Below are 19,860 nucleotides of genomic sequence, written 5' to 3'. Positions count from 1 at the left end.
CCATTACATAAATTTTATAATAGCTCATAATTTACATATAGGGTTAAGAATTTATAAAATGACACATACTGTATGCCCTTTTAATCCCCCTGAACAATTTAGGGTATTCATCCTCCTTTTACACTAGGTCTCCATTCCCTGCACCTATTCCTCAGTGCCAAACTAACATTGTTCTGGGATAATATTCTAATCATTTTAAAGTTTTCAGACAAATTTTGCCAACACTCTATTGCAACTGTTTCTAGCATGCTATAATACATCGCCACTGCTAGATATATTTCAACAAAACAAGCTCTAGCATCCATACTGTACAAACAATTGGAAAAAATATTTTTAAATAGGGGTCTATTAATAAAGAAATGTTGGGACTTCCCTGGTGGTCCAGTGGGTAAGACTCCACGCTCTCAATGCAGGGGGCCCAGGTTCGATCCCTGGTCTGGGAAATAGATCCTGCATGCTGCAACTAAGAGTTCGCATGCCACAACTAAGAAGCCCACATGTTGGAACGAAGATCCCACATGCCACAACTAAGACCTAGCCAATAAATAAATAAATATTTTTAAATAAATAAATAAATAAATAAATAAATAAATAAATGTTATCTTCTGCAATCACTGAACTATATTACCAGGAGAAGAAAATTCCTCAATATAAAGAGTAGTATTAATATATCTAACTTTTTAAAGCATTTGTAAGAAAAGAATGTAAGAAGAACATGGGCTAACTGAATCTCTCAAATTTAAAACACCTGATTTTCATTAATAATTTCATCCTTGCTTTACTGAAAATCTCTTGTGATTGAGGCAATAAATGGAAAACCTTACAGACTTGGATTTCTTCTCCTTTTCCTCATCATTCTCTAGAGAAAGATATGAGCAAGTATGACACTTAGCACACCAGAGGCCAAATGGCAGCACACTCTCCTGCCTCCACAATTAAGAGGTACAGCTAAACCATATAAAAAGAAAATTCCTAAGTCATTATATTAACTATCAATTTATCAACTGATAAGACTAGTTACATTTTTCTCAAAAAGAGGAACTAAACCATGTAGAAGTGGAACAAAGTCTGCTCTGTCTAGTTTTACCTAGCATATAAGCAGCCAGGAGAGTCATTTGACCTGGGCCTCACATTTTCAAATTTGCTACATATTTATGATTTTAGTATCATCTTCAAGTGAGGTTATATACTTACATGTGGCATGACTAAAAAAAAAAAAAAAGGCCTACAACTTCAAATTTCCATCCCTCTACTGGACTTCCTGGATATTACAAATTAATACCTTTTGTAGATCTAATAATGATCTTGTAAATACAATTTTATTTCATGTTTTAAATGTGTTTAAAACTTAACCTGTTAGACAAAAAATTTAAAATATACAACAGTTTGTAAAGCCCACTTCAAAAAAGTAAAGTTGCCAAGCCTCTTTCAAGTTTTCAGAGATCCCCTTTTAATATTTGTAGTTTTCTTCATCTTGGCTTAGTTTCATCTTATGTGTCTAGTTAATTTAGCTACCACATGGAGGATATCAAAACTATGTCTTCTACCTCACAAGGCTGAACAAATTAGGAGGTATAAAGGCACTTCAACAAGGTTAAATCCCTATTCAACAAACACAAAACATTACTAATCATCTTATAAAAGACTTGTATCCAGAATTTATAAAGAATACATAAATCAACAGTAGACAGTAAACAACCCTACTAAAAATGGGCAAACGAATTGAACAGATCTCTAAAAAAGATCTACAAACTGCCTATGAGAACTTGAAAAAGCACTCAACATTATTAGTTATGAGGAAAATACAATTTAAAACAAAATGAGATACCATTTCACACCTACCAGAATAGCTAGTAACAAAGATGGATAACAGTAGTTACTGACAGGGATCTGGAGCAACTAGAACTCTCATGCATTTCTAATGAGTCTGTGAAATGATAAATTTGGGAGAATGATCTGTCAGTTTCTAATATATTTTAAATATACATTGATGCTATGACCCAGCAATTCTACTCTTATGGATTTTCCCAAGAGAAATGAAACAGATGTCCAAAAGGCATAAGAATGTTCATAGCAGCCTTATTAATAATCCCTAGTGACTTATTAATAATCGCTTTCAGAGGAGGTTGTAAGAAAGAACAAAGAATCAAAAGTGATTCTTATATTTTAATACTGAGTGAGTGGGAAGGTGTCAATGGCACTAATTAATGGGGAACATAAGAAAATGAACAGGCTTAAAAAGGGAAATAAGTTTAGATTCACTGAGCTTAAAATTCTTCCATAATATATATGTGGAGATGTCTAGAAAACAGCATGGAACTTGGAGACTGTGGCTCATCAAAACAGAGGTTAAGAGTGGAAGCCAGGAGAGTAGATGAGGTTTTTTTGGGGGGGCACAGTCAAGGAAATACATGTATGTACATAAATATACATATGAATGTATATATAACTCTAAGGACACAGTCCTTAAGGTATAACATTCTGGGGACAGCATGAAGATCAAATAGTAAAGGAGGCAGACAGGATTCTTAACGTTTTTTGTGCAAGAATTCCTTTGGCAGTGTGGTGAAGACTATGGTGGTCTCCTTCTCAGAATCATGTTTTAAATGCACAAATTTGTAGGATTACAAAAGAAACCAACTATACTGAAATACAATTTAAAAAAATTTTAAGTTGAGATATAGTAATAGATTGCTTTTTCTTAATGCATTAAAATATAAGATCTAGTAGTAAGTCTAATATCTACCATAATTTCAAAGTAGTGAGAATATAAACAATAATTATGTGATATGAAAATATCTATGATTTTTATTGCTAGAACAGGTATTATTAATACTACTTTTGTTAGTTATCAGCATTTATATTTGAAGGAAATCTTAAACTTCAGCTAGGGGTTAGTGAAAATAAAGACATCATTTTTTTCCCCCATTCAAGTTCATGAACCCATGAAATCCTGTCCATGAACTTTTTGGGGAATATCCCCGGTTAAGAACAGTTGAACTGGGCTTCCCTGGTGGCACAGTGGTTGAGAGTCCGCCTGCCGATGCAGGGGGCACAGGTTCATGCCCCGGTCCGGGAAGATCCCATATGCCGCGGAGCGGCTGGGCCCGTAAGCCATGGCCGCTGGACCTGCGCGTCCGGAGCCTGTGCTCCGCAACGGGAGAGGCCACAACAGTCAGAGGCCCGCGTACAGCAAAAAAAAAAAAAAAAAAAAAAAAAAAGAACAGTTGAACTAGAAAGTAAAATTAAAGAGACATAAAAACTTGATAAAACAGTATCATGGAAATTACAGCAGCAAAACAGCATATGTTAATTTTAAACTGCAATGATAAAATACTATATCCCCTGCTTCATTTCTTACAATTGGCAAGTAGAACAAGATACAAAGGCCAGAGAACAGCATGTTAAGCAAAGTAAGGTGGAAAAGATTCAGAGGTTTCTGAATATTTTCAGAGAAAGAAAAGAAATCACAACTGTATTTAAACTAATTTTTAAAAATTTATCCCCATTAGGAATCACTTGATAACCACCATAACCACAGACTGCCAATACTATGATCATTCTATGTCTCACACATTCCACTCCCAACCTGCTTCATCCAGCCTCTACTTCTTATATGATCTACTGATATACTCTGCCATGCAAGCCAGGGTCAGAACAGATGAATAATAATGGCACAAGTCCTTCAGTTGGCCTAACTGCTACCCTAGAGATACAAAACAATTCATTATACTGAACAGGAGGGGTAAACCATTTTCCCCTTAGAGAGACGCAGTCAGGCAAGTTACGCTAGATACATTATCTCAATGCTTATGTCTCTCTACACAATAGTCTGTGTTGTAGTGAAAATTTGACTAGAAATTATTTGGAATGCTGAGTCATCTCCCATGACAAACTATCTTTTTTTCTGCCTCCTCAGCAGCTATGGCACTTGCTATTAAGTACTATCAATCTCTGACCCAACAAAGTAGTTGTTTAGACAATGCCTTATTCCTATCAAAGTCACCATCAACAGAGCTTAGAAGTTACTGTCCAGAGGCTATTATTACAGGGGAATTATGGCTGAGTGTACCACAGTGTTTGTAGAACATACCCACTTGTAGATATACTACCCACTATAACCAATGTGGCACTCAGAGAGATACGAACATCTCCAGAGAAGATTTTAGGTCTGCCAAAGCTGGGGCATTCCTGAGAACAAACAGAAAACAAAATAAAGGTGTTAAAAACCAGACTCCCTACCAAAGAAAATCTAATACTTTAACAATATAGCAAAGCCCAAATAAGGCTGTAAAAATTCTATTCTAAATGAGTTAAGTTTGATAAGGACTACAGCAGGATCAAGATCATGGAGAATATCGTCTTGCTACAGTAACAGGCAAAAAGGTAAACTGAGGAATGAGGGCTTAATATTCAACTCGTAAGGCTAATACTATTATTGCTCTGTCTTGCCTACTGAATATGAGCCATAAAAGCTCCTCCCAAGTGTTGCTTTCTTACTTTATTACTTTTAATTTTAAATGGAAAGAGTGTCTAAACAAAATGCTAATAAATTACTAATAACAAGCATTAAATTTTTTTTATCTAGAAAATAACAGGATAGCTACAGAGGCACAGAGCTATCTTTTAACTAAAGATCTCCCTTCATTGTTATAACTAAAGTTATTAAAAATCATTTACCAAGACTCTAAAATAACTATGATATTTGCTCAGGGTAATAAAAGAGACACTAAGGGAAAATACATAGTTTCTGCTCTCTATGAGTTAGCAATCTAGTATGGAAGGATAAAATGTAAAGATTGTATATTTCTTAGAGGAGTATCTTGAGGCTCATTTGGTCTTCAATTTCAACATTCCTGAGTAGGGTACACGAGGTTTAAGTCAACAAGAGAATCAAGAGCACATGAATTACTCTCTCTATTCTATCTCTACTGTATCCTATTATTAACATGCCAGTGTCCTCCTTGAGACTAAGCACTATATCTTACTCATTTACCTACTCAGGGATCTACTATGGTACCACAACAAGGTAACTCAATAAATTTCATAAATGATGCTTCACACTTCAAAGGGAATAAAGGGCAGCATTAACAGCTGAGCAATAAGTTAACCTTTTTTGATTTCGGTTTTCTTTTTCTTTTTTTTTTACAGGACATAGAAAAACAAGAATGAGAAGACATCCCTTTACTCTCTCACACTTTACACAAAAGGTTTCTGAACAGTCACTGAAAGGAATTATTAGAGAAAAATGATTTTTTTTCTGCAAGTCTTATGAGCTAGTTGGTTCAAAGGCAGAAAAGAATGCAGACTTAGACACTGCTTATGCTGCTTTCACTTTGGTTTACTATGTCACTACTGAACACTCACTGCAAAGGATAAATATAAAATCAAGGATCAAATGAGTGGACATGGACTTCCTGAAGCTTCTTTTTATCCCACAGATTTGACTGTCTCAACTGCCCATGTAAAATGAGGAATCTGCCAGATGAGAGGAACATGGAGAACACATAACCATAGGATCTCTGCCTTTTATAACATTTTAGGGTATTTTTTGGGGGGGGGAGCTAAGGGATAGCTGCACCCCAGTTATACTTCCAAGTTTCATTTCTTAAAGCCTACCTGAGGCCTTACCTAAAGTCACGGTCTACCACAGCTTAATGCAGCTATTTAATCCTTTTGCCCCTCCTTACCCTTCCTGCTTCTCCTGTTTTATTGCCTCTTTAAAGCCATGATCTGACCATGGTATTTGTGAATCTCCTAGCCTTGTTAAAGCCAAAGTCCAACTCCCCTGTGACTACAACTTTCCCTGTTAGGCTTTTTAGCAATTAAATGTTCTTTCTAAGTTCAGCTCATCAATTTTGGACTTTGGAATAATCAGTCTCTAAAGTATGCCTTTAGAGCAGAGTTCTTCAAATTCTGTTGGATATTCACTCATCAACTAACAAAACTGAGAATGCTGCACGTTAAAAATAGGTGTATTTTTCATTTTTATTATCTATTTTTATTTTATCTGTTGTATCTATTTTTATTATCTATTTCATTTGTATTATCTATTTTTCAGACTTAATTCAGATAAAACTACATAGTAGAATATGTATATCCATTTAACTGGCCATATAAACTATAATATATCACAACACTCAGAATGCAAAAACCAAAGAATAAGGGCTCCATTATCAATCCCTCTTTGTCCAAGGGACCGAACTCTCACTCTTCTCCCAAAACACTAGGTCTCCTTTATATGACAAGGGACTTCTGATATAAAGCCCAAGTAAGGGTGCCACTGTTAGTCCATCTGTCAAAGATTAGTAACGGCTAATTTATTTATTTTTATTATGTTTTAAAAAATATTTTAAATTTTAAAGTAATTTTAGACTACAGAAAAGTTTCAAACGCAGTACAAAGATTTCCTGTATTTTCTTTTCCCAGTTTTTTCTTAATGTTAACTTCCTATATAACCAATTATCAAAACCCAGAAATTAACATCAGTACAATACTATTAACTAAACTGTAGATTTTATTTGGAATTTAACCGTTTTCCCACTAATGTCCTTTTTCTGTTCTAAAATCCAATCCAGGATCTCACATTGCATTTAATTGTCATGTTTCTCCTTAGTCTCATCCAATCAATGAAAGTTCCTCAGTCTGTCCTTTCATTAGATATTAGATGATATTAGATGATATTAGACATTTTGGATGAGTACCAAACAGTTATTTGGGAGAATGTTCCTCAGTATATCTGATGCTTTCTCATGATTAGTTCAAAGTCATGCATTTTGGGCGAGAATACTACAGAAGTGATGTGCATTTCTCAGTGCACCATATCAGTGTACCAATAAGACTGGATATTTGTTACTACTGGTGATGCTACCCTGGATCACTTGGTTAAGTTGGTGTCTGCTCAGTTTCTCGACTGCAGAGCTACTCTTCCTCCTTTGTAATTAATATACTGGGGAAGATACTTTTAGAATATGCACATACTCTGATTCTCATCAAACTTTTGCCCACTGATTTAAGCACTCATTGCTGGATGTAATAATTGTGACTGTGGTGTTCTAAAGGTGATTTTCATTTCTTGCATTCCTTCTACATTTTAAAATTGGAATTCTTCTGTAAGATAGAGCTGTCCCTTCTTCCTTATTTATTTATTTACATCAATATGAAAAAATGGATATTGATTTTATTCTATGGGTTATCTTATTTATTTTTTTGCTCATATTGTTCCAGCTTTGGCCATCAGCAGTTCTTTCAGGTTGGCACCTGCGTCCTACCAATCTACCTTTTTTTGAGACTTCCTTACTTTCTGGAACCACAAAGTGCTCCAAATTCATTTTATACTTTCCCAGCCCCAGCCACGGAAGCAACCACTTCTCCAAGGAGCCTTGGTTCCCTTTATTGGAGAAGTCTTATTTTATCAAGGATGTACATCAATGTAAATAGAATTCCTGCACTCCAGTGGATCACCTTACTTAATCCCTGACTACATGCACACGTGATTTTGGACAGCACCATTTTACAGCACTGGCTCCATGATGGTAATTTTGTTTTTCTTTTTTTTTTGGTCTAACAAAATATTCAACAACAATGAAGGAATGTTCTCTATTAATAGTCTAAAACATTTTCAGGGTTAACAAGGATTAAGTTAAAGAAATGCATGTAACGGGAAGAATCACAGACTTGTCAATATTATCCATAGTTTTATCTCTATAGCCTTCTAGACACATGTAAGGCCTGCAACTCTGGAACTCCAGTAACTCCAACAAACGACAATGCCAAAGGTACATAAACATACCCTAATCTAGGTAGGCAGTGACCATTACTCCACCAAAGAGTGAGTGCTTCTTTTACAAACAAACCTCAACAACATCAACCAGTACTGCCAGAACAATAAGTGTGCTTTTTAGAAAAACAAAAATGGATAAAAACTCCCATGAAAAAAATTGCCATCATTTAACATGAGCTCACAGATGGTTTTGTAGAACTCTAGAGTATTCTAAGTTGAAAAATGAAGTATGTGCAAAGTAAATCAGGAGCCACTAGGCCATAACATACCCAAAAGGCTTTGGAGTTCAACTAATACCAGAATATTAGAGCATATGATCAGACTCACTAGAATATTTGGCTAGTATCATGGTTCCAGTTGCTCATTAGAAACACTGGTAGCCTAACTTAGTGTACTTAAGACAGAAGCAACCCTGAGGCAGGTCACTTTAACATGTTGCTGGCTTAAATAAAAAATAAATTTTCTTAAATACATATAAAAGTATTTAAACATTTCTAGTTACTATAATGTATACTCTTCACTACCCATATCTAAAGAAGCAAAAAGTAATCTAAAATAATAAATAGCTCCCAAATAATCTATATTTTGCTTTAGAAAATGTGTGTTTCATTACACAAATATATTCATACAAGATTTTCACTCTGTTATTAGTTAATATTTTAAAATTAGCTTTGGTTCTCTGATTAATCAGAACATGAAGGGAATATGAAAAATGGCTAGCAGGATTAGCTAACTTTTCAAACTATCCATGCTGAAATTTTACTTCAAAGTGTCTCACATGATTATTGAAGGGTGACTGGTGTATATGCCTGTATAATAATTTTTTTCAAATATTCCTTTACCTTTGTTTCACTTCCTTAATGCTACATCGACTAACAATATATCAACACACTTTAGCAAAAATTTTCCCATTTTATCAACTAAGAAACCAAAGCAAAAAAGTGACTTTTTATTTTTATAAAATAAACACAAAGAACGTTATAATTTGTATTCTGTTTACCTGACAATTCTACTCCTCCAAAGTACCCGAAGAGTACTATTGATATATTTACTGCTGACAGTTCTGAAGTATTACTACTCACTTTTGAGACTGTATGATGCCTTACACTCTGATATTAGTTATTAATTCATGGGCTCCTGAGGACAATCTTCTTAATGATTACAAGACTTAACTTGAGAACTAAACCCTATGTGATCTTCCTTTTTTGATTTAGTGTGATTCCAAGTAACTGAGGATAATGATAATAACAGTAGCAGCAGTTTTAGATTACTGAGTACTTACATTATCTCTTCTTCCCACCCCTCCCCAACTTTATTGAGGTATAATTGGTACACAAGAAAAACTGCACATAAATAATGTATACAATTTGGTCAGTTTGGATGCATTATCTCTTCTAATCATCACAATAATCCTCTTAAAAGTGCCACAATTATTCCCATTATATAGAAATGGAAACTAGTCTTAAGGAGGTTAAAAAGTTTGCCTAAGGTCATGCAAGGCTGAGTAAGTAGTAGAACCAGGACTAGAACCCAGGTCTAATCCAAAATCTGACCTCTTAACTACTATGACATACTATGAGTAGAGCAAGTCATTTATATGCTGGTACATAGATTTCTCGTACACTCAAAAGCAAAAAAAAAATCGTGTAATCCACCATAGGGCTACTCTTCACTGGATGCCTAGTATACATATGGCACTAAGCTGCATGTTTCATTTATATTATATTGATCTTCAAAATAATATCACCAAGTTAAGTATCTTGCCCAATATCACAGCTTTTTAATTAAAAAACAAACAAACAAAACAGCAAGCAACCCATCTAGGTTTGACTCCATAGCCCATATTCTTTTTTCCACCAGAAGCTACTACTGAACACACAGCATATCTATCAAACTAAAATCTAAACTAGTACCTTTTGTTTTAATAAAACTATTTTTTGGTGGGTGAGGGTAGACAACAGAGTATAAGCACCCACAATTATTATGCCTCTTGCGCATATGAGAAAACTAAGTCACATAAAAGGGTAAGTAGTTTATCAGAACTATATAACTAATGTATGGGCAAGATTTGAATCCATATATGTTTCATGGTAAAACTTATGCTTTGCCCTTTCTACTGAAGATAGAAACATTTTAGACGACTTCACTCAAAACACTTTAAGGGGAAAAACACATAGAACAGTCCGAGCAGTCTGTGAATATAATGGACAACTAGCCAACAGCAAATAGTTAACTGTAACTGACAGTTCATAATTACATGTAAATTTAAAATGGTGAGATGGTAATTTATAAAACTAATTTATCACATTTCACAAGTACAGTATTTGATCAAACCCTCTGCTAGAATCCTAGACTCCTTATATCTTTATAAGAGAAATTCAGAAAGAATTAATCAGCCACTGAGGTTCCAAAGTGCCAGAAAGAATAAGTAATTATTCAAAAGAGAATTATAACTATATCATATTAAATGAGATAGAGAGGAGAGTTCATGTGTTAGAGCATATTTAACAAAGTGCTATTTCTACAAAAATTGCACTAAAAAAAGATCTTTATGTGAGATTAAGAAACTGAAAATACAGACTCAAAATTATGGCAAGACAGAACTTCAACCTTTTATTAAAAAGTTGAGGTGGTAGATTGATTCAGTGGCTGGCTTATAACTCAGGTGTTTTTTACACTATAGTTTATCATCCACAAAACCACAGTATATGAAGAAAATTGTCTGGAAAAAAACAAAACAAAACAGCTGACTAGTAACATACCTCTCCCTCTCCCTTATTATTTCAGTTCAGGACACATGAACTATTTCAGTCTTTAGCTAATGTTCTTGGCCATTAAGTTTTCTTTCTTTCCTCAAAAGGTCCTGATCTTGAGATTCTAATACCACCCAATTCAGTATATTGGGCTGTCTTAAATTTGCAGGCAGACTACAATCAGGTTTAAAGTTTTACAGCTAAAATACCAAGAGGAAACATACTTTCAAGAATTCTGGATTAGAGTTTTTAGAAGTATTATTTACAACGACAATGAAAACTTTCTATATGCATGCTTTAAAACTACATCTTAAAAAGAAACTAAGCAAAAGAATAGTCACAGTAGTTTTTACTCTAAAGTCATCTAACAACCTGCTGTTTTTAGGTATATAATAAGACATAACCACTGTTTTAAAAGCATACAAACTAGGGCTTCCCTGGTGGTGCAGTGGTTGAGAGTCCGCCTGCCGATGCAGGGGACACGGGTTCGTGCCCCGGTCCGGGAGGATCCCACATGCTGTGGAGCGGCTGGGCCCGTGAGCCATGGCTGCTGAGGCTGCGCGTCTGGAGCCTGTGCTCCGCAACGGGAGAGGCCACAACAGTGAGAGGCCCGCAAACTAACAAATACTGTGGTTTAATTTAAAAAATTTAAAATAACACGAAGAAATTGAAACTTAGTGACAAAATTTAAAAAGAAAACATCAGAGAAAAGCAGACCTCTAAGAAATGTAGGCTTTCCAAGACGTTTTTAAAAAACACAAACGCTTATTTTCACAGCATCGAACAAACACACACAACTTGCGGCAGGAGGACTGAATGAAACATATAAACCATCAGTTCTCATTAAAAAAACAAACAAAAATACCCCTCATCTTAGAAACATAGTATTTCATAGAGCAAAATTTTAAGACACCTTAATATATAGCAACTGAGAGCAGGAACCTGTTTTTGCCTTGTTTTTTGAGCAGGCTTCTCCTGTGTTTCCTTGGCCCCTTGCCAACACCCCTGAACCACACTGCTGTATGGTACCCTAAAATTTGTTCAGCAGCTGAGCCATGTTATTCCACCACACACACATGTAGGCAGTGTTCTCACTTTAACCCTAAAATGCATAATTATATATAAATTGAGCAGCAAATACATATTACATGTATATTACATGTTGAAGAGTATCTTCTATGATTTTGATTTACATCTTTGACCAAAACTCTATTCAAAAAACTAAGAAATGTTTATAAGGAATTGGAAAGATAAAAATTATTAAGATAGTCTTTGCCTCCAAGGAGTTCAAAATCTACTAAAATCAATACTCTTAGAGGGATATGATGGAATAATACTTAAAATTGACAAAGAAGGTAGAAATCGTTTCACAGAATCAAAATTATCCTTAAAAATCTCTTAAATAGCCCACCAGTACAGTGTATACTTATGGTCTGCAGTCTCATACATCATATGTATTATGAAACACACATTTTTTAACATGAGAATCATGCTCTATTTGCAGAGATGCTTTAAAGGTGTGTAGAAACTGAGAGCTATTAAAAAAACAGAATATTTGCTTATCTCCCATCTCATGGCCCCTATGGGGGGACCAAGGGACGCCACAGGTATTCTGACAAAGTAGAACAGTGGACAGATATCCACATGACACAGACTTTTATTTTTCACACTTGGCATGAAATATCTGCTGTGGGATGCTGATGCATTTGACACTTCTAGAAGTAGGACTTATGAAAGTGTTTTGATAAAAAGATACTCTCAGTCAATCAGGCTTGGGAAAAAGTATCACAATAAACAATGAATGGAGTATGAACAAACCTAGCATATTCTTCTGTTAACTTCAAGGAGTTAAAAGAAATGTTGACTGTAAAGCAAAAAGTCTTACATCTTGCTAAGGAGGCTGGGTTTAATGAAGTGGACCATGGAAATGTAAACTGTTAACATCACACAGTGAAGAGTTTATTAGAAAATCCTTCAACTTGATGCTCATCATTTGTCAGGCAAAGATAAAGGAGTCACAAATACTTGACACCAAATCTTTAAAAAAAATTTTAGATCATGCAGATAAAATGTTTGTTCACACAAGTCAGTCTGATCATGATATGAGAAGACTCCACACATTAAAGGGTGACCAGGAGCTGAAAAACTACAAGTGACGGGAACTTAAATAGTTCATCCATTTTTAAAAGAAGTTTTTAAAAAAATCCCAGTGCCTGTTCTGTAGCTTCAGCTGATGGTTCAGATAAACTAGTTCCACGGATTCAGACACGGATGAACCTTAGGCATTTAATTCACCTGTTCAATACTTCACCAGCTCACTCTGACTTAATACTACTCATCACCAAACAGCAACAGGAACTAAGCCTCCATTTCTTTTATTACCATCAAACTTCATGCAGGCAACTCTTTAATCCATTAAACATTTTAAAAACGCTTTTCTGGGCTTCCCTGGTGGCGCAGTGGTTGAGAGTCCGCCTGCCGATGCAGGGGACGCCGGTTCGTGCCCTGGTCCGGAGGATCCCACGTGCCGCGGAGCGGTTGGGCCTGTGGGCCATGGCCGCTGGGCCTGCGCGTCCGGAGCCTGTGCTCCGCAGCAGGAGAGGCCACAGCAGTGAGAGGCCCGCGTACCGCAAAAAAAAAAAAAAAAAAAATGCTTTTTTGATTATTTTACTAAGTACTATTAATAATCATTAACTATCTTACATTATTTAATCAGTTGTTTACATTATAGTACATGTTGCTTGGTCAAGTTATTTAACTGTTACTTCTTTGTATGTAAGTAAAGGAACAGAGTTAAATAATCTCCAAATCCCCTATCTGCTTTTAAATGCTATAATTTTAGCTTGGTCTTAAAAGGAAAATAATCTGGGGCTTCCCTGGTGGCACAGTGGTTGGGAGTCCGCCTGCCGATGCAGGGGACGCGGGTTCGTGCCCTGGTCCGGGAGGATCCCACATGCCGCGGAGCGGCTGGGCCCGTGAGCCGTGGCCGCTGGGCCTGCGCGTCCGGAGCCTGTGCTCCGCAACGGGGGAGGCCACAACAGTGAGAGGCCTGCATATCGCAAAAAAAAAAAAAAAGGAAAATAATCTGTAAAACTGAGGAATGGGAGTGGCGATCACCTCCTACATGCCTGATCTATAATTTTTCAAAACTGATATTAGCTTTAACTCCTGAAATGTATTTCCCCCAGGTTATCTGTAGTTTGAGTTTGATACCCTATTTTTTTCTTTTTAGCATTTGCTCAAATGTTATTTGACTACCCTTTATAAGACTGCAATTCCCACCTCTACCCTGGCATTCCCTAAGCTCCTTTCCCTGCTTTGCCTCCACAGCACCTACATATATATTTATATCCAGCATGTGTGTAAGGTGTGTGTGTCTGTGTGTGCGCGTGCACACATTCACATTCAACCACAAACAGAATTTACTTGCTTACTGTCTGCTTCCCCTCACTAGTACACAGAAGACAGGGATGTTTTCTGCCTTTTTTCCACTAGTATGGTACCTGGCATATAGAAGGAAACTTAGTGGAACTTTGTTGAATGAATTAACTTCTCTAACCATGGATGAGAAATATGTTTTATAAAGGCCAACATGCTAGTCTTGCTCTGGGGAAAGTCATACTCAGGGAAAGAAAGAAGTAAATTAGCAGGATTTTATGAAAGAACACATAGGTGATGACACAGCTGGTGAATTCATGAGTTACTCAAGAAAATCAGAAAAATATTCTAAAAAGATTTTTAAATGATAAATTAATATGAAACAGTTAAATAGCACGTAGTAACTGTCTATTACTTCCACAAAAAAAGTGCTTTTTCCAATTCGGTACTCATTATTTTGAATAGCATATATAGATTACTACATTCATTCACATACAGGCTAATTTCACTACCTGCTGTATTAGAGACAGAGCACAGGGAAGAAATACTACCCAGGGACAGATGGTAATTCAAAAAATAGGGCCCCAAATAGAACTATATCTCTTCTGAGAATTAGGTCTTCCCTCTCACCTAACAGACTACACTTTCTCAACTGAATTAGAATATGCAAAGAAATAATTTAGACAAACTTCTGAAGAATTATATAAAGATAAATGAAAGAACCACTGCTTCTCCAAAATTTAAAGTATGTCCTCAAAATGTTATCAGAGTTGTGTAAAACCATTGAAAGAATAATTCAATGACTAAACATTTCTGAAAGGAATTTAGAATCATTTATATTTTCATTATTTGGGCTGATTCCTAGAACATCTTAGAATATTGGAACTTTCTTATCACATGCAAGGACTCATTAAAAACTTTGCTAAAAGATCTAGCATACTCCAGCTATAAGTAACATTTTTAAAAAACTGGATAGACAATCATGATTTTAAAGCATTACTGTTGATCTTTAAAATATTCCTCTTCTACATGCACTCAATTAAGTTATTGAGTTTTAACTGTACCGGGTATAATTCTAGGTGCTGAGGAGATATAGCAAAATAGACAAAATCCCTGTCTTATTGTTCTTATATTCTAGAAGTGGCAGCTAACAAACAGATATTAAAAGAGGAGGCAGGAAAACAAACAAACAGACAAATGAAAAGGAGAATGATGGGAAAGAGACTGACTGAAAGAATTATCATAAATGGGATGGTTGGGGCAATGAGTGGTCAGGCCAGGGTAATGTTTGGTAATATGAAGGAGTGCAATGCTCAGGTGCAAAACAAGGATACCAGACAGAGGTAACAGCAACAGCAAGTAGGAAGACCCTGAGATGGGAATAAGGTTAGCACATCTGAGGGAAAGCAAAAAGCCAGAGTCTGCAGAAGAATAAACAATAAGAGATGTGGCTAAAGAGGAGGCAGAAGTAGGACATGTAGATTGAATTTTTGATAGATTTTACTCTCAGTGACATGCAAAGCCATTGGAAGCTTTTGGGCAGAGGAATAATGTCCTGGTTTAGGCTTCAGAAATATCATTTTGCCTTCTGTGTAGAAAAAATGAATTGGTAGAGAAGAGAAAAGTAGAAGAGACACCAGTTAGGAGGCTCTTTAAGTAGTATATGCCAGAGATGAAGTGCCTTGGATTAGGATGGCAGCTATGGAAATGGTTTGAAGGTAGAACCAATGGGAGTTGATGATAGGTTGAATGTGGGTATAGAGGATACTGAGGAATCAAGAAAAGCTCCTAGCTTGGGGGCTGACCAACTGGGGTCAAGGGTGATACTTTTTACTAAGATAGGAAAGGCTGAGGCAGGGGAAGGTTTGGGGAGAGTAAAATCATGTGTTCTGTTTTAGATAGGTCATTCTGAGATGCCTATTGAATATTCTACTGAAGAATACCAAGTGGACAGATATAAGAGAATAAAACTAGAGAAAAGATTAGGATTAGATATAATCCTATAATATTCAGGTGTCATCAACACATACATCGTAATTAAACCCACTGGATGAAATGATGCCATCAAGTAAGAGAAGGCATACTGAGAAGAAAAGACAACTGAGGACTAACTCCTAGGCTCTTCAATATTTAAAGGTAAAAAAAAGACAAAAAGCAGCAAGGAGCATGTGAAAGAAGTAATCTGCAAGACGGGGGAAAAATTAAAAGAATATGATTTCCTAGAAACCAGGATTAAGGAAGTGATCATCCCTATCAAATGATGTTGAAAAGCTGAATAAGGTGAGAACTGATAACTTTCCTCTGAATAGTACAAGATGGAATTACCAATGAAACTGATAAAACAATTTCAGTGGAGTAGTAGAAAAGAAAGTCTAATTGGGATGGGTTGAAAAGAAAAGGGGAGTTGAGAAGTGAAGGTGGTAAAAGTACAGAAAATAAATATCTACTACGTGTCAGATGCTTGAGATATCTCAGCAGGCAAAAATACAAAAATCTAATTCTTCATAGTGCTTATATTCTAGCAAAAGGAATAAGACAATGAACAATAAAAATAAAAGAAATAAGTAAATTATATAATATGTTAGAAGGTGATTGTGCTACAAAAAGGAAGCATAATTTTTTGTTGTGAACTTTTGAGGAGAAGGATATAAAATAACCACCTGTAACAGAGGAAAGGGACTAGGTGAGACTTAGAAAGTCAGCATAATACAGTGTTTTATTTTAGTCAAGTTCAGCTGTTCCAGGGTAAGTGTGTAAGATATTGAGAATAGGGTTAAAACACAGAGAAGGCTCTGACAAGCAAATATGACAAAGGAAAAGAGAAGCAAGGGAATTAAATTTTTACAGAAAGATGATTACAGCGATTGAGCACAGTATCTGAGCTGAGTAAGGAGAGACGTGAAGTCGTAAGACAATAACAGTGAGAAGTGGTATGGTCAATAGATTGGGGGTTGCAAGGAGGTTAAAAAAAAATACTGGGATGACTACTGAAATAAAATGATAGTAGAAATAGGGATGGTTGAAATTATATTTGTGAGGTGGCAAAGGTCTAGGGATGATCATGGGAAAGGTGGTTGGAGTGGGATGGAGGAAAAGATCATTGGAAATGAAGAGGTCAAGTAACTGAGAGGCCAGAATGTAGAACGTAACAGCTACATAGAACTTGAAGTCACCAAGAACTAAGATGGGAGGAAGAAAGTGAAAAGGCTGGTAGAAGTGTGCAACATGATAATATGGATGGAATATTTAGATATTCCAAACAAGCTCAGGGTTTGGAGTGAGGATGGCAAATAAATGATTGGAAAGCAGCTATAAAGATCTCAGAAGTTGCTTGTTAATTTTATCACCCCCGTATTACATAAAGCAAGGAATTAAAAACATCCAGCAAGGGAAAGGTCTACAAAAGCATCTTTAATGAATATATAGGTTTCACTTAATGCAATAAAGTAAAGGGAACATTAAAAGAAAAGACTGAGGATATAGGGGATTGCTGATGAAAGACCACAAGTTCCAGAAGACACAGTGGAAAAAACTGGGGTGCTTGTAAAGGTGTAAATGACTGGGTCAAATTAGAGATTAAAAAAGACAAAAGGAGATAAGAATCCACGTGACGATGAATGAATGACCTGATAGTCGGCCTTTAATTCCTGCTATGGATGGTGTTGCAGGCAGAAAGGTGATTTTAACAGAAATGCTTAAAATCTTAAATACAGTTATAATTTTAAGTGTGTTCTTAGAATTTTATTCATATCCTCTACATGGCAAAATAAGAAAAATCTTTTCAAGAACACCTCTGGATTGTGGCTCATAATGGTATGTGGATTATTTTATGACACTAACATACAGTTCCCTGAGAGTTCTAAAAAGGCAGCCCACATATAAAGAGAAAGTCAGTGTATGACCACGTGTTACCACAAAGGCACATTTGTATAAGAAACGCTTAGGGCCTGAATGAATCAGGTCAAGTTTACATAGTCACTCAAGGATACCTGCATTTAGAGAAAAGCAATCTAAAAGATTAACACTCCTGTTTCTAAGAAGTCAAATGTTTTAGTATCAGTCATAATCCAATTAATTAATAAGCAGTATTAATATTTATTTCATGCAATATTATAGAGCTTAAAAATTAAAAGTTTAAAAGGAAAAGGATCTGTGTTCAAAAAAGGCATGAAAAACTTTATATAAAACCTAGCTAACAATTAATTTAAGGGGGAAAGGTTGGTTAATAGCAGCTTTCAACTATGTATCAAGAAGGTCTTCGAAAAGAAAAGGCCAGAATAGTAGTTACATGAATGCTCAATGTGTGTGGGGGGTAAAAGATAAAGTAGGAAAAACATTATATTTTGATGAAGGAAGGCTTTATTTTGTTATATACACTTAGCAGTATGATTCATTCAGCTACAATGTGCATACTATCTGTCCAATTTAGTCAAACAGCCTTCTTTAACTGAAACATAAAAGATGAGATATCTTCCTGAATCGTAAGCCAGTGATTTAAACTGCTTCAGGCGATCAGAGGATGTGAAGCCAAAGTCAAAATAGTTTAGTTCATATCCTATGGGGACATCTTCAGAAAAGGCATTTTATATCTATATGCCTATGTTTACCCACATTTCAAAACAAATAAACTGACTGATATTCAGGCTATACACAGTAATAATCTTAAGTACAAAGTAGGAAAAGATAAACAATATATACACACTAAATAATTTTCTTCTTCAAATAAAACAAATAAGTACTAATACCACTGAATATGTAGAGAAACTGGAAGATATATGGACAGTTTATCTTAGTACTCATTCATTCATTCATTCAAAAATATTTATTGAAGTTCTAAGATGTGACAAGGACTATTCCAGATACTGAGGATTCTGCAATTAACAAAACAGAAGCCCCTACTATCATGGAGGTTTCATTCTACTCTAGCACTCTAGACAATTGTCTAGGTTAACCTCTAGAAGGAACTCAATTTTGAAACATTTCTAAAGTAAAGAATATACAAAATTAGTTAAAAGTTCACCTCTGCACTAAAATATCCACTCCCCTGACTGTACTTACTCAACCCTACAAGAGTATTTTTGACTGGCTTCTAATTATAAGGGATAGTCCAAACTATATTTAGATTAAGTAATAAGTTTTATCCAATTATTAAATACTATAAGGGAACTAATCACTAAAGCTGTTCATGTTCATATAAAGCAAAGATGGAATGCTCTGTATGTCTCATAGGTCCTCTCTAGCCTGCTTAATTCAATTAAAATAATCCTAATTCTAGGCTGCTAAGTAGTAGAGAACAGGAACGATTTTCTACTTAATACTTAGAATCTAAGTGTTCCTCACATAGAACATCTTTGACCTTTTTAAATTTCTTCCAAGGATTCAAACGTTCACAACACAAAACTTCTCTGAGCTTCATTATCTCTGTCTGTTAAAATGATAACAAGAGTACCTATCTCTTAACAGTGTTTTGGGATTAAATGAGGTAAATCACAAAACGGGCTTAGTGTTCAATCATAATTGATGACATCAACCATCTTAATTATCCTAAGTGTGAGTTCTCAATAATAGCAGTTTACATCATCAACTTCCATAAAACTATAGTTAAGAAAGATAATAAACAAGCTACAATAGGGATATTAAAAGATTTCTCTATGTTTTGGCAAGATGATCACATGCTTATGCTCCTCAAACTAAGCAGATTTAAAGTATCAGTAATACTAATGTTATTAATATGCAGCATTCCTAAAAATGACCGAGTTGGAGAAATTTTCAGGAATCAAATAAAAACTTCACTAACAAGATGCTTTATTAGCATTTTATTTGCTTCTGAAGACTCAGAAGTATTTCCTATCTTTAAAAACACAGTTTTTGCCTTTTATTTCAAAGTAAAGTTAAAAGAACTTATTAAATAAATAAACAAATATACAAACAAAGGAGTTAAGACCA

General features: G+C 35.4%; 1 protein-coding gene across 11 annotated transcripts in view; it reads right to left on the bottom strand.

The window, feature by feature from the left end:
* The window catches only part of LCORL (ligand dependent nuclear receptor corepressor like), a 182,431-nt gene that overhangs the window by 89,570 nt on the left and 73,001 nt on the right, over window positions 1-19,860 (bottom strand). The window lies entirely within an intron of this gene.

This window comes from Mesoplodon bidens, assembly GCF_964165515.1.
Source record: "Mesoplodon bidens genome assembly, chromosome: 1".
Taxonomy (NCBI): domain Eukaryota; kingdom Metazoa; phylum Chordata; class Mammalia; order Artiodactyla; family Ziphiidae; genus Mesoplodon; species Mesoplodon bidens.
Note: the sequence above shows the minus strand (reverse complement) of the source record. Positions and strands in the feature narration are given on the sequence as shown.